Source organism: Dromiciops gliroides, chromosome 6 (assembly GCF_019393635.1).
Source record: "Dromiciops gliroides isolate mDroGli1 chromosome 6, mDroGli1.pri, whole genome shotgun sequence".
NCBI classification, from domain to species: domain Eukaryota; kingdom Metazoa; phylum Chordata; class Mammalia; order Microbiotheria; family Microbiotheriidae; genus Dromiciops; species Dromiciops gliroides.
The window spans coordinates 179,863,528-179,884,438 of NC_057866.1; positions in this window are offsets into that span (position 1 = coordinate 179,863,528).

A 20,911-nucleotide genomic window follows, 5' to 3' on the forward strand; every position below is an offset into this window, starting at 1 on the left:
GAAGCATCCTCTAGTCCTGCAGCTTCTCTTTGTGATTGGCTCTCCCAGAACCTCCATTGTAAGGAGGAGGACCATGCCAGTCAAATCTCCATACTTCTTCAGGCTACACTCCTGACACAGCTCTAACAGGATTTTGCCTGCCTTCCTCTGTCATGGGTACTTTCCTCCCTCTGCTTCATAAACATTTTATGACCTGTCTTCCAACATTATAATGTAAACTCTTTGAGTTCAGGGACTATATTTCTGTGCCTGCAACATAGAAAATGCCTAAAAAATTCTTCATGACTGACAGACTCATTTCTGCTTTCCCTCTTTCTCTGACTACTAATATCCAAAAAGGTTGATCCACATGCAACATAGATTTTTAGTGTTTCTCTTTTTCTTCATTTAAAAAATTAATGTGTTTTGGTTTTATATTAGAAACATTTACAAAATACCCCCACTCCGGGAAAGTATAAGGTGGCAGAGTAGAATACTGTCACTAGCTTGCATTCAACTCTTTCTCAATCTCCAGAGGTCAACTTTCTGCTATATACATGTCTCACTTGCTCTTCTAGCAATTCTTCCCTTTGAAAGAGAGTCTTGAATTTCATTTGTATCTTTTCTTTTTTTTTTTTTTTTTTTGGTTAGGGAACTATTGTCTAGATTTCTACTATTGTCCCCAACTTTTACCTTGATAGAGATATTAGAATCTATGGGTAATTTGCAAAACATATGGGCCAAAGTCAGGGATATGTTGACCTCTTGTAATATTTAATATGTTTTTCATGTGCCTTCTCTTTAGCCACAACATTTACAATGCCACAAAGACTGCCCTTTATGCCTTTGTCCTTGGTGCCAGGAAGCACTCTTAATATCAAAAGTCCTTCATGTGAATTCAATTCTAAAATATCATGTCAATGCTCTAAAGACTTAATATCCATTTTGTTTATTTTAGCTTAAATAATTACCATAGTGTACATAGAACTGAAAGAGATATCAATACGTAAGCACATAACCATGCAAAGTAATAAGCAAGACTGCACAGCTTTAGCATGAAATTAGATTCATAATCATAGGAGTGGAGCTCAAAGGTACCACAGAGGTCATCAATACTAACTCCATCATTTCAAAATAAGTAAACTAATTTTATAATTAAAAGACCCAGAGATAAAAAGTAGTAAAGCTAAGATTTGAATCTAGGGTCTCTGACTGTTAAGGCCACCTTCTTCCCACTTTTCCTTATACTAACATAAGAAATACTAATGCTTAAGAATACAATTATTCAAGGTAAGAAACAAGACTGCATGGTTTAATTAAAGGCATAATGAAATATAACAGTTCTTAATAAAAAGAATGCCGATGAGGAATCAAAACAAAACATAAAAACAACCAAAAATATTTTTTTTCCAAAATAATCATAAATTCACATTTAAACATGGTACCCATACACATTTAAACATGGTACCCATACAAAACTGACCATATATTAGGGCATAATTGGAAATAGTAAAAGCATCCTTTTCAGATCATGATGCGATAAAATTATGTGTAATAAAGGGCCATGGAAAGAGACTAAAATGAATTGAAAACTAAATAATCTCATCCCAGAGAATGAGTGGGTCAAATAACAAATCATAGAGACAATCAATATTTTTGTCAAAAAGAATGACAACCATGAGACAACATACCTAAGCTTATGGTTTGCAGCCAAAGCAGTTATTAGGGGAAATTTTATATCTCTAAATGCCTACATGAATGAAACAGAGAAAGAACAGATTAATGGATTAGCCATTTAACTTAAAAAGGTAGAAAAAGAACAAATTAAAAATCCCCAATTAAATACCAAGTTAGAAATTCTGAAAACTAAAGGAGAGATTAATAAAACTGAAAGTAAGAAAACTGTAGAATAATTAAAACTGAGTTGGTTTTATAAAAAAAAACAATAAAATGGATAAACATTTAGTTAATTTGATTTAAAAAAAAGAAAAAAGAAAGAAAAATTACCAGTATAAAAATAAAAAGGGTGAATTCACCCCAGTGAAGAGGAAATTAAAGCAATTATTAGGAGCTATTTTGCCCAACTACATGCCAATAAATTTGACAATCTAAATGAAATGGGTGGATATTTCCAAAAATATAAACTGCCCAGATTAACAGAAGAGTAAATAAAATCCTTAAATAAGCCCATTTTAGAAAATGAAATTGAACAAGCCATCAATGAATTCCCTACAAAAAAATCTCCAGGGCTAGATGGATTCTACCAAATGAATTCTACCAAACACTTAAGGAACAATTAATTCTAATACGATAGACAAACTATTTGGAAAAATAGGTGAAGAAGGAATCCTACCAAATTACTTTTCTGAAACAAATATGGTGCTGATACCTAAACCAGGAGAACAAAAACAGAGAAAGAAAATTATAAACCAATCTCCCTAATGAATATTGAGGCAAAAATTCTAAATAGAATATTAGCAAAGAGATTACAGGATAATACAATATGACCAATGGTATTTATACCAGGAATGCAGGGCTGGTGCAATAGTAGAAAAATTATCAACAAAATAGACCACATCAATAACAAAACTAACAAAAATCATATTATTATCTCAATAGTTGCAGACAAAGCTGTTGACAAAATATAGCTCCAATTCCTATTAAAAACACTAGAGAGTATGAAAATAAATAGAGCTTTCCTTAAGATGATAAACAGTGTCTATCTAAAGCCATCAGCAAGCATTATATGTAATGGGGATAAGTTGAAAGCATTCCCAATAAGATCAGGGGTGAAACAAGGATACCCATTATCACCACTATTGTTCAATACTGTATTAGAAATGTTAACCTTAGCAATAAGAGAAGAAAAAAGAAATTGATAGAATTAGATTACACAAGAGGAAACAAAACTATCACTCTTTGCAGATGATATGATGGTATCCTTACAGAATCCTAAAAAATCAATTAAAAACTACTTGAAACGATAACTTTAGCAAAATTGTAGGATATAAAATAAACCTACATAAATCATTAGCATTTCTGTATATGACCATCAAAGTGCAGCAGCAAGAGATAAAAAGAGAAATTCCATTTACTATAACTGTAGATAATATAAAATATTTAGGAGCCTACCTGCCAAGGCAAACCCAACAACTATATTAACACAATTACAAACCATTTTTCATACAAATAAAATCAGATTTAAAAGAAAGGAAAATTATAAATTGCTCATGGGTAGGTTGTGATAATATAATAAAGTGACAATTTTACCTAAATTAATTTACTTATTCAGTGCCATACCAATCAAACTACCAAAAATATTTCATAGAGCTAGAAAAAACAGTAACAAAATTCATCTGGAAGAACAAAAGGTCAAGAATATTAAGGGAGTTAATAAAAAATGCAAAGGAAGTTGCCCTAGCTTTACCAGATCTAAAACTATATTATAAAGCAGCAACCATCAAAACTATTTGGCACTGGCTAAGAAACAGAGTGGTCGATCAATGGAATAAGTTAGGCACACAAAACACATTAGTAAATAAATTTAGCAATCTCCTGTTTGATAAACCCAAAGACTTTAGCCTCTGGGATAAGAACTCACTATTTGACAAAAAGTACTGGGAAAACAGGAAAATAGTATGGCAGAAACTAGGCATAGATCAACCTCTTACACCATACACCAAAGTAAAGGCAAAATGGGTACATGATCTAGACATAAAGGGTGATACCATAGGCAAATTAGAAAAGGAATGGATAGTTTACTTATCAGAGCTATGGCGAGGGAAAGAATTTATGACAAAATATAAGATAGAGAACATTATGAAATGCAAGATGGATAATTTTGATTTCATTAAATTAAAAAAGGTTTTGCGAAAACATAGCCAATGCATATAAGATTAAGAAGGAAAGCAGAAAGCTGGGAAACAATCTTTTAATTCAGTGTCTCTGATAAAGGTCTCATTTCTAAAATACATAGAGGATGGAATCAAATATATAAGAATACAAATCATTCCCCAATTAAGAAATGGTCAAAGGATATGAACAGGCAGTTTTCAGATGAAAAATTAAAGCTATCTACAGCCATATAAAAAAAATGCTATAAATCACTGTTGATAAGAGAAATACAAATTAAAACAGCTCTGAGGTACCACCTCACACCTATCAGATTTGCTAATATGACAAAAAAGGAAAATGATATGTGTTGGAGGAGATGTGGGAAATTTGGAACATGAATGCATTGTTCCAACCATTCTGGAGAGCAATTTGGAATCATACCCCCAAAGCTATAAAACTGTGCATACCCTTTGACCCAGGATTACCACTACTATATCTATATCCCAAAGAGATCATAAGAAAGGGAAAAGGACCCACATGTATAAAAATATTTCTAGCTCTTCTTTTTGTGGTGCCAAAGAATTGGAAATTGAGGGGATGTCCCTCAATTTGGGAATGGCTAAATGAGTTGTGGTATATGAATGTAATGGAATACTATTGTGCTGTAAGAAATGATAAGCAGGCAGAGTTCAGAAAAATGTGGAAAGACTTGCATGAATTGATGCTGAGTAAAATGAGCAGAACCAAGAGAACATTGTACACAGTATCAACAACATTGTGTGATGATCAACTATGATAGACTCGACTCTTCTCAACAATACCATGATCTAAAACAATGCTAAAAGACTCATGGTGGAAAATGCTCCCCACATTCAGAAAAAGAACTATGGAGCCTGAATGCAGATTAAAGCATAGTATTTAGGCTTTTGTTATTGTTTTGTTGTGGTGGTGGTTTCTTCTTCTTCTTTTTTTTTTTTTACTTTTGTTCTGATTCTTATCTTACAACATTACAAATATGGAAATGTGTTTAACATAATTATAATGTATAACTAATATCAAATTGATTGCTGGTCTTGGGAGGGGGGAGGAAAGGGAGGTCGGAAGGAAAATTTGGAACTTAAAATCTTACAAAAGTGAATGTTGAAAACAATCTTTACATATAAAGTAAGCACTTTGTACCTGTTGGAGGCAGATAGTGGTGCCATAGTATACCAAGAGCAGGGCCTGGATTCAGGAAGATATGTGTTCAAATCCAACATCACTTACTGGTTTTTTGACCTTGGAAAAGTCACTTGATCTCTCTGACTCAAATTCCTCAACTGTAGATCATAATAGCATCACAGGGTTGTTGTGGGAATCAAAAAAGATAATATTTGTAAAACATTTAGTAATTCCCTGACATATAGTAGGGAATGTATAAATACATATTCCCTTTTTCTTTTGCCACCATCCTCCAACTAAATTTCATTCTCTCATGCTATGTTCACAACCTCACATCAGAGAGAACTCTGCAGAGGGTTAACTGCAAAGCTTCTTATGTGAGTAGCCTCACTGGTGTCATTAAAGGAGGGGATGGGGATTGATTCTAACTATCCTACTTAAGTTCCAGTGTGCTTTATGAATATACTTATAAAATAAATGAAACAGAACCTTATAAAGCTGTTAGAATTGAAAAAAAAAACAACAGTAAATATTAATGCACCCAGGATGGATGTCTCCACCACCCTACAACCATCTTCAGACTAGGATATAAAATACAGTATTGAATTTGGAATTAGCAAGAACTAGTTTTGACTCCTATCTTTGGCCTTTATTAAATCAGGCCTAAGCTTGAATGTCCTCAGCTATTAAATATGGACTATACCCATAATATGTTGTTGTGAGGATCAAATGAAATCAAGTACTTTGTAAAATTTCAAGTGGTATGTAAGTTAATAAAAAGTGGTATATAAGTTAATATTTGTATGAATATTAACCTGATCAAAGTTTTTTTCCCCCTTCCACATTCCCCCAACTCAGCACCAAATCATTGTCTTTTTCTTTTTCTTTTCATTTAGTAATTGGAATTCTGTGACGTTGCTTGAGATAATCGTCTACTTATCTACTCTCCCTCTGAAATTCCCACCTCCTCCAATCTGCCCCTGCCCAGTTCATGCTTGCTTTTTGTATTTCTTTGACTCCGACTTTTTAATTGTCATTGCAAAGTGTAGATAAGGATATATATGAGATCTTTTCAACTCCTAATTCTATATTTGAATAATTTTCTTGTGCAACAACCCAATTATAGTATGTATGTATATATATATTATATATAATATATAGAGATATCTCTATCTAGTTAGCTAAATTTGTCCTTCATTAATCTTCCTTGTGTTTTTGTTTGTGAACATTCAAACATTTCTCTCTTTGTTTCCTCATTGTCCATTGGAAACAATGAAACTCTAAAGAAAAAAGTCTCTTCACCCGCTTTTAAATGTTTTTGCTTTTTTGTGGGGCAATGAGGGTTAAGTGATTTGCCCAGGGTCACACAGCTAGTAAGTGTCTGTAAGTTCTGAGGCCGGATTTCAACTCAGGTCCTCCTGAATCCAGGGCCAGTGTTTTATCCACTGTGCCACCTAGCTGCCCTGCCCCTTTAAGCCCATTTAAGAATTTCAAATTTGTTTACCTCTATTGTGTCTCTTTTGTACACTATAGGTGCCATTAAAATGTTCTATTTCTCACAACAAGAATGTTCAGGAATCAATAATTCTGTTACATTCTTTTTTTTTTTAATCCTGAAAGATTAGGTTTGGGGGTAGCTAGGTAGTGCAGTGGATAAAGCTCCAGCCTTGGACTCAGGAGGACCTAAATTCAAATCCAGCCTCAGACACTTGATACTTACGAGCTGTGTGACCCTGAGCAAGTCACTTTAACCCTCATTGCTCACCCCCCCCCAAAAAAAAAGATTAGGTTTAACATTGCATGATGTTATTCTTCTATAAAAGCCATTTTCCTTTGCTTTTCAGTATATGAAAAACTTTTCTTTACTTTTATATGTTTGTAGAGTAGTACTATTTGATTCTGACTTGGGTTCCTGGATACTTGCATTCTCTTTTTAACTGCTTATGCCATTTTTTTTTTACCTTTGATTTGGGAGAATGGGGTCTGGTGACATCTATTTTGGTATTTAATATTTTAATTTTCTCTGTTGTCATAATCTTTGGGTTCTTGCTGCAATCTGTCCTCTATTTCTAATATTTATGGGTGATTTTATTTTTGAAATATCTAAAAAAAACTTCAGTTTTTATCATCATTTACTTCTTCCCCATCCTCAATTTTGCAGTTACTGACTTTGCTATATTTTTTCCTTTTTTATGTATTTGATAATTTGAATTTCATTTCCTCCATGATTTTTTTTTAGTGAGGCAATTGGGGTTAAGTGACTTGCCCAAGGTCACACAGCTAGTAAGTGTTAAGTGTCTGAGGCCAGATTTGAACTCAGGTACTCCTGACTTCAGGGCTGGTGCTCTATTCATTGCGCCATCTAGCTGCCCCCATGATTTTTAATAAATGTATTTATTGACTTTGTCTCAGCTTCTGTTTTAAACTGTCTATTCCACTGCTTATCTCTTTCTACTTCTTTTCTTAGGTCTTCCAACCACTTTCTAGAGTCTTAGAGCTATACTGTTCGCTTTTGTGTGCTTCTTCTGAATATTTCTCTTCTTCTAGAGTTTGATGCAAGGTCTTCTCCGGGTTCCCCCTCACCTTCCATGGAATTTTTCTATTGTTTTTTCCTACTTATATCCTATTTTTCTGCTTTTGAAAAAATTTACATTTCTTCTCCCCCTCCCCCACCCCAAACCTTCTTCAAAGAGCCAAACTCCTTTCTTGTCTTGGGGAAAAGTGGAAGGTTCTGATTGAATTGCTGCTGAGGGAATATTCCATTAGGGTACAATCAACATTTAGATGCTTGGTGAAGTTACTTGGTTAGTGTGTAGTCCTATCTTCAGCTTAGTCTAACTTTTAGTCTTAAGCTTCCCTTCTCTCTGGAGTCATTCATTGCTACCATTTGGATCCCATAGTTCAGAACTAGACTTGGAAGAGGTGCAGATTTCCAATGTTGTAAAAAGTCAATAGTGAAATCCTGCTTTATTTATTTTTCTTTCTTTTTCTTTTCTTTTCTTTTCTTTTCTTTTCTTTTCTTTTCTTTTCTTTTCTTTTCTTTTCTTTTCTTTTCTTTTCTTTTCTTTTCTTTTCTTTTCTTTTCTTTTCTTTTCTTTCTTTCTCTCTCTCTCTCTCTCTCTCTCTTTCTTTCTTCCTTCCTTTCTTTCTTTCTTTCTTTCTTTCTTTCTTTCTTTCTTTCTTTCTTTCTTTCTTTCTTTCTTTCTTTTTTGTGAAATTTCCCTTGCAGGCATTTATTTTATTTTCTCTTCTTTTAATTGTTTGGTTACTTCTTTCGGTGTGTTCTTCATTATTTTGAAGTGCTGAGAGCTTGCTGTACCAAAAGACACCCTTAAACTCTTCTAGCTTGACCAAAGTTAAACTCTTTAAGCAGAACTTTAATGGAAATCTCACAGTATTTTTTTCCAAAAATCCTGTAGTTTTTAAAAATGACTTTGAGAAAAATTACCATTAAAGCTACTTAATGTCCTGGCATTTTTTTTTCTTTTTAAATCACATATTTTCTTTTTCTTTTTTCTTTTTTTTTTTTGTGGGGTAATGAAGGTTAATTGCCTTTCCCAGGGTCACACAGCTAGGAAGTGTCAAGTATCTGAGGCTGGATTTGAACTCTGGTACTCCTGAATCCAGGGCCAGTACTTTATCCACTGTACCACCTAGCTGCCCCCTAAATCACATGTTTTCATATCAATTTGAATTAGGGATGGATTTAATTGATCAAATTGATCATGAGGCATTCCAAAAGATTTACAAAACTCAGTGACTCAGTTTCCCAAATTTTATTAAAATACTGTGAGACTGGGGGAAGCTAGGTGGTGCTATGCTTAAAGCACCAGCTCTGGATTCAGGAGGACCCGAGTTGAAATCCAGACTCAGACACTTGACACTTCCTAGCTGTGTGACCCTGGGCAAGTCACTTAACCCTCATTGCCCTGCAAAACAAAACAAACAAAATACTTCGAGGCCACAGGGAGAATGCCATAGGAGAAAAGAACAGGTATCTCGAATAGGGATAGGAAAAATGATTATGTTTATAGTAATAAAAAGTAGGTTATCTCCTCATTATCTTAATTCCTCCTTAAGGAAGTACAGGGGAGGACTTAGCTTAATTCGACCTTTCTGGGGTGTTAATATGTCCTTCAAGGACATTTTAACAAGGACCTTTTTCACTAGAGGTGTGTTTTGGGGGTTTAAACATCATAAGGTGAACCTCACGACACATTTGGCCTTCTCTGTGCATGTTCATAAAGACATGCTTAAACTCGTCAGAACCAGGGGGCCACTCTGTTTATGGTACCTCTTTACTTTAAGATCAGGTGCCCTGTGATCTAGGAATATTAAGGGCTATTAATGGTTAATAATCCCTGGTTACTGTCTAAGCTTCTGTTAATAGTATTGGTTGGTAGGAACTGAACCCTCTAGTTATAGTTCCGTTGATAAGAACACAAACCTTACTTTTTTCTGTTAACCCTTTATTGATCAAATCTTAGGTTATTTGTTAACCCCTTTTAGCTACAGTTGATAGGTTATCTATTAACCCCTTTTAGAGTACAGGTCTTAGTTAGAGTTCAGATCTTAGGTTGTCTCTTAACCCTTTTTAGCCTCTTCCATCAAGTTCTTTCACAAGTTTATCAATATTGCCAATAAGTTTAAGTGAAGGATTTAATTAATTACTATTATCCTGTGTTTTGTAATTTCAGTCTCCTTAATGGAAAAAAGAAATGTCTTATATTGTTCCCCCTACCACCCCACACCCACCGGGCTATGGACTATCTCCCATTCCCACTTCCCTAAAGCACCTATTATCAGATTTCTAAATTGTAGTTAAATAATGGAAATACAGATATTTACCAGCATTTTTATTTCCAAAGAAGAGTATATTGATTTATTCAGTTGAAGTAGAAAAGTTTTACACAGTTTCTCAGATGTAGATCTCACACATGTGCCAGCAAAAAACAAAAACAAAACCAGAAGCAAATATAATAACTGTGTGATTGATTTCTGTTGCTATTAGTTCCATGGCTGCTATACTTGCACTAAAGAGCTTGGAAGAGTCTTCTATAGGTACAGGCCCCCAAATAATGGTTCCACCTAAATTCCTCTAGAATTCCCTCCATACCCCTCACACAGCAATTCCTATTGGCATGATGATTTATTTGTCATTATTCCAACGACACAACCTTTAAGAGTATAGCAGTCACTACTTTACTACAAACAGTGAGAAGAATAATTACAAGCATTCAAAATTACAAACAGGTTGGCTTCCAAAACTTTGTTAATTGGTTGTTTGGAACTGGAAATCCATTTTGGTAGAGAAGCACTGTTATAAACATTGGGCAGGTTCCCAGGATTGTTCACAGAGGTCTATTTTAGCTGTAATATAGCTGAGCCATAGTACTTAGAATATGTAACACCTTCCTGGCATTTCTACCATTGTTTTCCTAGGAAATCTCATTCTGAATTGCACCTTTGTAAAGAGCAGTCCCTCTCTAGGCCTCCCTCTCCCCCTGTCCCTTGGAATGGGACTCCCCAGGATCTCGAAACAACAGAGAAGTAGGTGAGTAGAAGGGCCTATTTGATTCATGCCTCTGCATCTTTCTAACCTTTCCAATTATTATTTAAACCCCAACAATATGTTCAGCCATTATTTCTCTCCCTATCCCACACCCCACTTCCTACGGGGAAAAAATGAAAAGAAAAGAAAGAAAACATGGAATTCTCTGACTCACTAGAGAGGTAGCCTATAATCTGTGTTAATAATAGTAGTAGAAGTTGTTGGGTAGTAATGATAATCATTCACATTTCTATAGTATATAGTTTGTTTTTACAAAGTACTTTCCACAATAAACCTGTGAGTTATACAGAAGAAACAGAATGTCGGAGGAGGAAAATTGACTTTATCAACATTGTACAGCTAGTAAGTTTCAGAACTTGGAATCAAATCTGCATTTCATGATTTTTAAATCTAAGACCCAGAATCAAGCATTTGAGAGCTTCAAGGGACCTCAAGAACCATGTAATGTAACCCACCCGCCAAAATGGATCTCCACTACAACTTGTGAGAGAAATGGTCATCTAGTCTTTGCTTCTTGAATATTTTGAATGATAGGGAACTTACTACCTTATAAGGCAGAACATTCAAATTTTAGATAGCTATCATTCCACTTGAGTATAGCTGTAATTATTCGGAAGTTTTTCCTTTACCTAAATCTGTCTCTTTGCAATGCTGACCAATTATTCTTCCTTAGTTTTACCTTCTGAAGTCAGTCAGAATAGATGTAAGCTCATTTCCACATGAAAATCTTCCAAGTAATTGAAAACAGCTATAACTTCCCTCAGAGACTTCTTGAAGGCAAAAACACAGCCAGTTCCTTCTACCAACCCTTCTATGGAATACACTATAGGTCCCTCACTAGCCCAGTGACCTTCTTCTAGAAACTCTCAAGCTTGTCAATATTCTTAACATTGTGTCTGGCCTGTGATCCAAATGTGATCTGGCTAGAGAAGAATACAGAACTTGTAGTTCTAGTCATTCCTGAAAGCATTTTTAAGAATTCTGTATGATATCATCAACTTATTTTGTTTTGTGGTTCACTAACAGCCCCAGATTTCTCTCTCTTTTTTTTTTTTTTTTAGTGAGGCAATTGGGGTTAAGTGACTTGCCCAGGGTCACACAGCTAGTAAGTGTTAAGTGTCTGAGGCCGGATTTGAACTCAGGTACTCCTGACTCCAGGGCCGGTGCTCTATCCAATGCGCCATCTAGCTGCCCCCCCCCCTCCAGATCTCTTTTTGACAGATGTTTGTCTGACCCAGACTGTCTCATCTTAAACTTGTAAAGGTGATATATTTTTAATCCAATATAAGATTTTACATTTTACCATATTAAGCATTGTCTCATTTAGATTCAGCCCATTATTTGAATGTGTCTAGAAATTTGTATATCCTGACTCTTATCCAAAACATTGGTTATCCTTCCCAGTTTTGCACCACTGACAAATTTAATAAGCAAAACACATCTTTTATATAACAACAATAAATATGTTCATACTGTGGGGACCAATTTTTAATTGGGGAGGGTTAGCTAAGCGGCTCGCCGCAATAGTGGGGCAAGGAAGGAGATTGGCAGCTTCCCTCAAAACAGAACAGGATTTATTTTAACAAGAATGAACTTAAAAACACACACACACACACACACACACACACACACACACACAAACAGCATCAGTAGGATCAAGGGAAAGGAACTAAAATTGGGAAAGGGAAATTATATAACCTGAAAAATACCACCGCCCAGGAATTAGCTGAGAATACACAGCAGAGCTCCTGTCGCCTTCCAGCTTCTAGCTAGAATGCCAGAAAAAAACCCAAAAAACAAAAAAACTTTCTTCCTCCCCACATACTCCACACAGCCCCCAGCCAATTGGATGGCCGCTCTGACAGCCACATGACTGCCCTCACTAGGCTTCCAATCATTATAATTTTGCCAGGCCCATGTAGGTGTTGGCAAGTGGTGATGATGTGAGGTGCCAGCGCCATGGCAACAGCTACAACCAGTGGGTGGACCAATGTGCAATTTGTGGAGCCCCAGGCCACTGCACACCGCATAAAAACCTCAAATAACAATGAATTCTTTACAATACATAATTTATGTATATAATATACTTTTATAGCACATATATAGAATATTAACATTTGTTTATCCATATAACATGTATGGTTTTATTCTAGATCATTGAAGAACATGCTAAATATCATAAGGCCAAGAACAGATCCACCAGAACACTCAACTGGAAACCTTTTTCAAGGTTGATATAGAACCATTAATGACTTCTTAAAAAAAAAAAAGCCATGTAACCAGTTCTGAATCTGTCTAAGTATATTATCATCTAGTCTAGTGGTCTTTGAAGTGAGGTTGGCACATTTTAGGAAGTGCACCTTAAAAAACCATGGTGGTGTTGGATGAATCCATAGGAAGATGGATTATATAGGATCATAGAATTGGAATTAGAAGGGGCCTTATAAGTCATCCAGTCCAACTCTCTCATTTTACAAATAAGAAAACCAAGGCTCAGACAGGTAATTTGTTCAAGGTCAAAGCAAAGGCATTTCATAAAATAGCATGATTATACCATTTTCAATAGAATATTGTCCACATTAACATAAGACATTTTTGTTGTTATTGTTATTCAGTCGTGTCTAATTCTACATAACCCCATTTGGGGTTTTCTTGGCAAAGACACTAAAATGGTTTGCCATTTCATTTTCCATATCATTTTACAGATAAGAAAACTGAAGTAAACAGGGTTAAAATGACTTGCTCAGGGTTACAGAGCTAGTAAGTGTCTGAGGCTAGATTTGAACACAGGTCTTCCTGACTCCACGTTAAAAACTCCATCTACTTTGCTGCCTGGTTTCTCAACATAAGGCATACTATCTCATAAATATATATTTAATGGCAAGAGTGAACAGCTAAAGGTAAGACATATGAGGTACCATTAACTACACTAGTGAAGGATCCCTCTGGAAGGATAATTCATACACCCAATGTTGTGAGATATGTCTTCTTAGAATGCTATTGGGTTGTCCTTAATAGTTGTAATCCTTCTTAGATATGAGATGTTTTTGATAAGCCTTACCTTCTGCTTTGCTTGACTTTTAGTCTGATAGGGTATGGTGGCTAAAATCTGGCCTGATTGTTATCTGAACAGAAAGTTATTTCAGAATTTTTACCACACAGAACTGTTAAAAAAAAAAAAAACAGACTGTTCTTTTCTGTTTGTTTGTTCGTTTGTTTTGCTGGGCAATGAAGGCTAAGTGACTTGCCCAGGGTCACACAGCTAGTAAGTATCTAGTGTCTGAGGCCTGATTTGAACTCAAGTTCTCTGAATCCATGGCCAGTGCTTTATCCACTGTGCCACCAACTGCCCCACAGTGATCTTGAAAGATCTGTTCTATTTTGTTTTGGTTTATTTTTGGGGGGTGGGGTGGGGTGAAGGGAGAGGTTGACTCCTATCTGGGCTGTAAAGAACAATCTTCTGTGGCAGCTACCTTAAAATTGGGGTTAATCACTCTTAAATACTCACAAACACTCTCTGGTTTAGCTACAAATGGTTTGAAACCAAGACTAACTCTAATCCAGAGAGTCAAGGTCAGTAATCTCTATCTTTCTAACCCATATTTGTGTCTTTGTTATCTTCATCTGTCAACAACAATGCCTAATTGTTTTATTAACAAGACATTCATTCTCTAGGCTCTGGGCATTTTCTCTGGCTTTCCCCCACACTGGAATGCCCTTATTGTTAACTCTGCCTACTGAGTTTTCTAACTTCCTTTAACTTTCCACTAAAATCCAATCTTTTATAGGAAGCCTTTCACAACCTCGCTTGATTCTAATGCCTTCCCTCTGTTATTTCCCCCCTATTTATCTTATATAAAGTTTGTTTGTATGTATTTGTTTGTATATTGTCTCTCATTAGATTGTGAGCTCCTTGAGGGCCTCCTTATTTATCTCTAGCACTTTTCACAGTGACTTGCCTCATAGCAAGTGCTTAATAAATGTTTATTGATTAATTGCTTGACAACACACAGATATTGCTTTACTCTCTCTTGCCTCAGCTTACTCCCCAATAAATTTATACTTGCTAATCATTTTTCACACATTATTTTTCAAAATATGTTCTTGACTCCTTCCTCTTTTTGTTTCTTCCTACCCCCCAAAACCTGGTTTTCCTTGGTTCATACTTAGAAGTTTTTAGCATTTTCTTCTCACGAAAAAGAACCAAAAATGGTTTGCCATTTCATTTTCCATCTCATTTTACAGATAAGAAAACTAAAGTAGATAGGGTTAAAATGACTTGCCAAGGGTCACAAACTCTTAGCTCTGCAAATTGGACTTCTTGCCCTTCATCACCTATAAAGTACAGCTTTGGTACCTCCTTCTAGAGGAATCTTTCGTATTTTTCCCATTTGTTAACACTCATAATCCCATCTCCCCCTTAAAGTTACTTTGTCCTACTTTACATATGTTTTGAATTTGCTTATGTGTGTTTAAATTGTGTTCTTCCAATAAAATGTATGGGGGGCACAGTGGATAAAGCACTGGCCCTGGATTCAGGAGGACCTGAAATCAAATCTGGCCTCAGACTCTTGACACTTACTAGCTATGTGACCCTTGACAAATCACTCAAACCTCATTGCCCTGCAAAAAGAAAAGAAAAGAAAACAAAAACCAATAAAATGAATGGTTTTCACAAGTAGTTACTCTGTTTTGTTTTGTCTTGTCTTGTCTTCTTTTTCTTGTCTTTGTATCTCAAAGCTTCTAGGTAACAGAGTGGATAGTGTTGGACCTAGAGTTAGAAAGGCCTTAGTTCAAATATGGCTTCAGACACTTTACTAGCTGTGTGACCCTAAACAAGTCACTTAACATTTGTTGCCTCAGTTTCCTCAACTGTAAAATGGAGATAATAATAGCACCTAGCTCAAAGATATTTGTGATTCCATGTATCTAACAAAGTGCTTTGTATATTATAATTACTCAATAAATGTTTATTACATTCCACTGAACTGTCTTTCAAATTAAACTATGTCTTCTGAAAATCATTGCCTTATCTGGATTCAAGGAATATCACATTTCAGTGCATACCACATAGGTCAATTCACTAGACAATGTGTTGATGAGAGATTATGGGGAAAATCCATTTCCCTTGCCAGTTGTAATTAATAAAAATGAGTAATGAAAATAATTAAAGCACATTTGAACATCAAAAGGAACAAAAATAGGGTTTCTAATAAGCAAGACTTGAAGAATATGATAAATAGCAAAATAATCAATCAGAGTGTCTTCATTAATCCACAGAAAAGCCAAAATCTTAGCCTTGATAACACAAAGCAAGAGTATATTTAGCAAGTCAAATACTGATGGCTCTCTTAATCAGGAGAGCTTATAGGTTCAAATTTATTGCCACCTCATATTTTCAAAAACATGTTCAGGAATGCTGCTAAAGTACATGTCCCTCCTTTGTGGATAAATCAAAAGGGGGATCTTATAAAAGTTGATTTGCAATAGCACATCTCGATCATCTAAGCGAGATAATCTGACCAAATCAATACATAGGACGAAAAGACTAGCGAAGAAATCATTCTTTGATTTTTCAGATCACAAGAGAATAACTTTGACTTATACCACTTGGCCCTAGCTCTTCCCAAATGTATTTCAAATCCCTTCCTCAGTAACACTATTTTCAACAATACAAAAAAGGATTAGAGCCTTCAAATCTCCACTAGAGGTCCCAATCCATAAGCCTATTGAATTCCTCAAGATACTGCAGCTACAATGTAATGAAATGTGAGCGACAGGTTATAGGAGGGGGAAAAAAAAGGAAAAGAAAAATAAACAAGAAATGGAACAAGTTTTCAAACTGGAAAACTTTTAATAGGCCTCAGTTTTCATGAATTTACTGTTCAGATGGCACATATGGTGCATAGACATCACTGTCCCCCTTGTGTGTACTTACTGTCGTCCTTCGTGTTTGAGGGTGACACGGTTGATGCTGCCTCTGTTAGTCGACTGTTCGTATGTACATATGGTACATAAACATATTTGTTCCCCTGGTGTACACTTATAGTTGTCCTTCATGCTTAAGGGCGACACTCTTGACACTGCCTCAGCTGCTTGCCAGTGCAAGAGAAAACAAGGAATATGAAAACACCCATAGGTTCTTCTTCTTTTTTTAATTGAGTTGCTGAAATTTCTGGCATTCTCCCATCTCATCCCACCCCTGCAGCTATATCTGGTTTGTTTGTTTCTTTGTTCTTTATGTGTATGTATATGTATATGTGTGTATGTGTGTTTGGTCCAGATCTCCTATGGTTTTATCACTGTAGGGAACTCTCCATGTGGAAATTCCTTCTACCAATGCAGCTCTGAATTTCTTCAGGAACTTAAGAGTTTAAGAAAATTACACTGGGCACTGAGAGATTGAGTGACATGTTCATGACCACACAGCTAATGTGAATTGGGCTTGGCTCTATGTCTTCCTAAGTCCAAGTCATGCTTTCTATCGATTATCTATTATATCATGCTGATCTTGTTATTGAGCATGAAGGCTTATGCTGTCAAAATAACAAGACCGCCACCAGGTTGGCCAATGGGTCATGAGGGTTTTGGTGCCAGCCAGCCATTAGACAGACAAAAGAACCCTCAATGATGTACTCAAGGATTCACTGAAGTACCAATAAAGATAACTCACATCTATATGGAATTCTAAAGTGTTTTCTAAAACATTATTATCCCCATTTAACAGATGACAGAACAGGCTCAGAGAAGTCACACAGCTAACACAGAAGCATGATCAGAAACCAGGTCCCTACTAACTCCAAGCCCAGCACACTTTCTATTATGCCAACTTAGATTTCTTTATCATTTTTGGTGTATAATGAATTTTCATAGGCAATAAGTGTTATAGTAAATAGAGTCAGGAAAACCTTAGTTCAAATTCTTTCTTAGACAGTTACTGTGTGGTTTTGAGCTAGCCACTTACGCTCTCCTAGACTCAATTTCCTCATTTAAAAAATGGGGATAATAATAGCCCCTACCCCTCTCACCATTGTTGTGAGAATGAAATGAGAGGATGTTTTTAAGTGCTTTGCAAACCTTAAAGTGCTATGTAAATGTTAATTATTAGTAGTATTTTCACATATGTTAAATCATTTACTCTTCACTGCCAATACATGTAGCAAGTAGTTTGAGTCAGCATTCATTAAGTGTCTACTGTTTGCTAAGTATAGAGGAATTTTTTTTAAAGGCAAAAAATCAAAGTGTCTTTAAGAAGCATATATTCTATAGAGAGGATAACATGAACACATATAGGTATTGTGCAAGTTATCTACAAAATAGATTCAAGTTGATTTTGGGAGGAGAGTACTAGCGGTTGGGTAGTTAGAAGATTCCTCTATATGGGAAGTGCATGAGCAGAGCCCCTGAAGAAAGCACCCCCACACCATAAAGACCTTCAAAGAAAGTATAATGTTAGAATTCCATAGGTATGTTAAGGATCATCTAGTTCAACTCCATTTTATGGAAGAGAAAACAAGCTTTACATAAGGAAAGGACTTTCCCAAGTTCCAAGAGGAAGTTTCATTCAGTTCTTAATGAAAGTAAGGCTGAAGTAAGGAAATCTTACCCAGTATGAGGACTTGGAAGGACCACTTTGCATTGGCCTCTCATTCTACACAGAGGAAAGTGGAGATCCAGAGTTAATGTCAGAGCAGGGAATAAAAGCAAGATCTCCTCATTTCCTATTACTTTAGGCACGTAGTTGAAATATGATGCTCCTACTTGGTCAAGGCCTGTGGCTTTGCCTAAGAAGTAGCTTCTGGTTTTATGATTCAGGACAATCAGTTGAAATTGGAGAGAAGCTCCTCGGTCCTTCCAAGCACAGTCTGGTCCCAAAGTTACTTGAAAATCTACTCTTTCCATGACTCCTCACCAGGGATGTCTAGCCCATGGCTATCACAATATCTTGAAAGCCCTGAAGTGTCCCTTCTCAGCTAAGAGGGCAACCCACCATGCTTTCAACCTGAGGCTGTTGCCTAGAGAAAGTTTGGTGAAAGTTCTGATTCCTTTTCTAAAGGAGGATTAATTGAGATGTTCAGAGGACAGTCATACTTTAAATTTATCTGTCCTGAGAAAATTGCCATCCTTAAGTAAATATCTGACCTATGACAAAGACTTGTTACTGTCTGCACTATGAATGGGTCTCTTTGAATGCCTAGACTCACAAAATACATGCTCATAATTAACTTGGAAGGCAGACTTCCATAGATAGCCCCAGTGATCTGTATTTTGCTCAGAGCTGTTTAACACTTTCATAAATGAGTTGAATAAAGGAAAGAAACCAAGAGCTTGATTATGAAATTTGCAGATAACAAAGATGGAAGAGTTTACTATATAAGATTATAAGTCAGCATTAAAAAAGTGTTCAACAAGGTAGAACACTGGATCAGATTGAACAAGATTGGAGTTAATAGGGATAAATGTAAACTCTTATATTTGGGTTCAAAAATTCAATTTCACAAATTCAAATATAGGGTAGTATAACTAAATAGAAATTCATCTGGAAAAGTTCTGGAGAATTAGTGAAATACAAACATAATATGAATCAACAATATGACATTGCAACCAAGAAAACTAATGAAAACTTTTTTTGCAAAAAGAGAAGCATGCTTCTAGTCACTCAGAGAATCATTGAAACTTCCTTTACCCTTCATACTCAAATCAGTTGATAAGTCCTGTCCCTCAGAGACACACACATACACACAAACATACATACATACACACACACACACACACACAAGCACACGGACAGTGGCTAGGTAGTACAGTAGATAGAGCACTGGGCCTGGAGTTGGACTTCTCTTCCTGAGTTTTAAAAAATCTAATGCTGTTCCTGATTCCTAAATTTCAAGTCTATCAGAAACCTAACTGTGATTTAGGATTAGAGAATCTTTGAGGTACCGTACTTAATGTCTGAGAGTTGACCTGAAGTCATTGTCTTTCTTCCTAAGTTCCCTATTAAAATTGAGCATAACATCATCCTCCTGATCACTCAAGCACACAACCTAGGTGTCATCCTCTACTTCTCACTCTCTCTCATCCCACAAATCTAATTTGTTGATAAGTGTTGTCATGTCTACCTTCTCAAAATGTCTTATATGCAGCGCTCTCTCTCTCTCTCTCTCTCTCTCTCTCTCTCTCTCTCTCTCTCTCTCTCTCTCTCTCTCTCTCTCTCTCTCTCTCTCTCTCTCTCTCTCTCCCCTCTAAAGCTGTCATCACCCTGGTTCATATATTCTTCACCTCATATCTGCACTACAAAAACTCTGGGTTGGTCTCCCTGCTTCTTTCCCACACCAGTCTGTCCTCCACTTAGCTTATCTTCCTAAAATACAACACCCCTTCCCCACCCCCCGCCCCAATCCCCAACAACAACATTCAATAAATTCCAGTGACTATTATCTCCAGGATCTAAAGTAAAATCCTTGGCTTGGCTTTTTGAATCTTCCATAACCTGATCCCTTCCTACCTTTCCAATCTTCTTATACTTTACAATCTTGCCCCCATCCACACTCCCAACTTCTTACATTCTTCCATCTAATGATACTGGCTTCCTTGTTGTCATGCCCTAAGGTACTCCATCCCCCAGCAATGCTTATTTCTACTGGATTTCTCCTATACCTGAAAGTTTTTCCTTTCCTCTCCTCTTGTGTCTTCCCCTCTCTTCTCCTTTGCCCTCTCCTCTCCTCCCTTTTCCTCCATTCCCCTTTCTCCATTCTCTTCCCTTCCTGTCCACTCTCCTCTCTTTCTCTCTTCCAGTCACCTCTTCTCCCCTTTCCCCTCTCCTCTTTTTCATCTTTTTCCTCTCCTCCATTCCCTTTCTTCTCATCTCCTCCCCTCCCATTTCTTCCACTTTCCCTCTCCTTTTCCTTGCCTCTCTTCCTTTATCTTCTCCTCTTCTCCACTCTCTTCTCATATCCCCTCTTCTCTTCTCCATTCCCTTCCTTTTTCCTCTTTTTTCCTCTTTCTCCTCTCTCCTCTCTTCCCCTTTTCTCCATTCTCCTCCACTCCCTCTTATTTTTCCTCTCCTTTTCTTTCCTCCATGTTTTCTCTCCTCTCCTCCATTACTATTTCCTCTCTTCTCATCTCCTCCCTTCTCCTCTCCTTTCCCCTCCTCATTTCCCCCCTTTCCCCTCTTCTCTCCTCTCCTTTTCTCTATTCCCCTCTCTTCTCATCCCTTCCTCTCCTCTCATTCACTTCCCTATCCTCTCCTTTCCCCTTTCCTTCATTCCCTTTTCCTCTTTTCTCTTTTCATCTCCTCTCCTCCCTTCTCCTCCATAACTTTTTCCTCTCTTCTCCTCTCCTCTATTTCCCTTTTTTCTCCTCCCC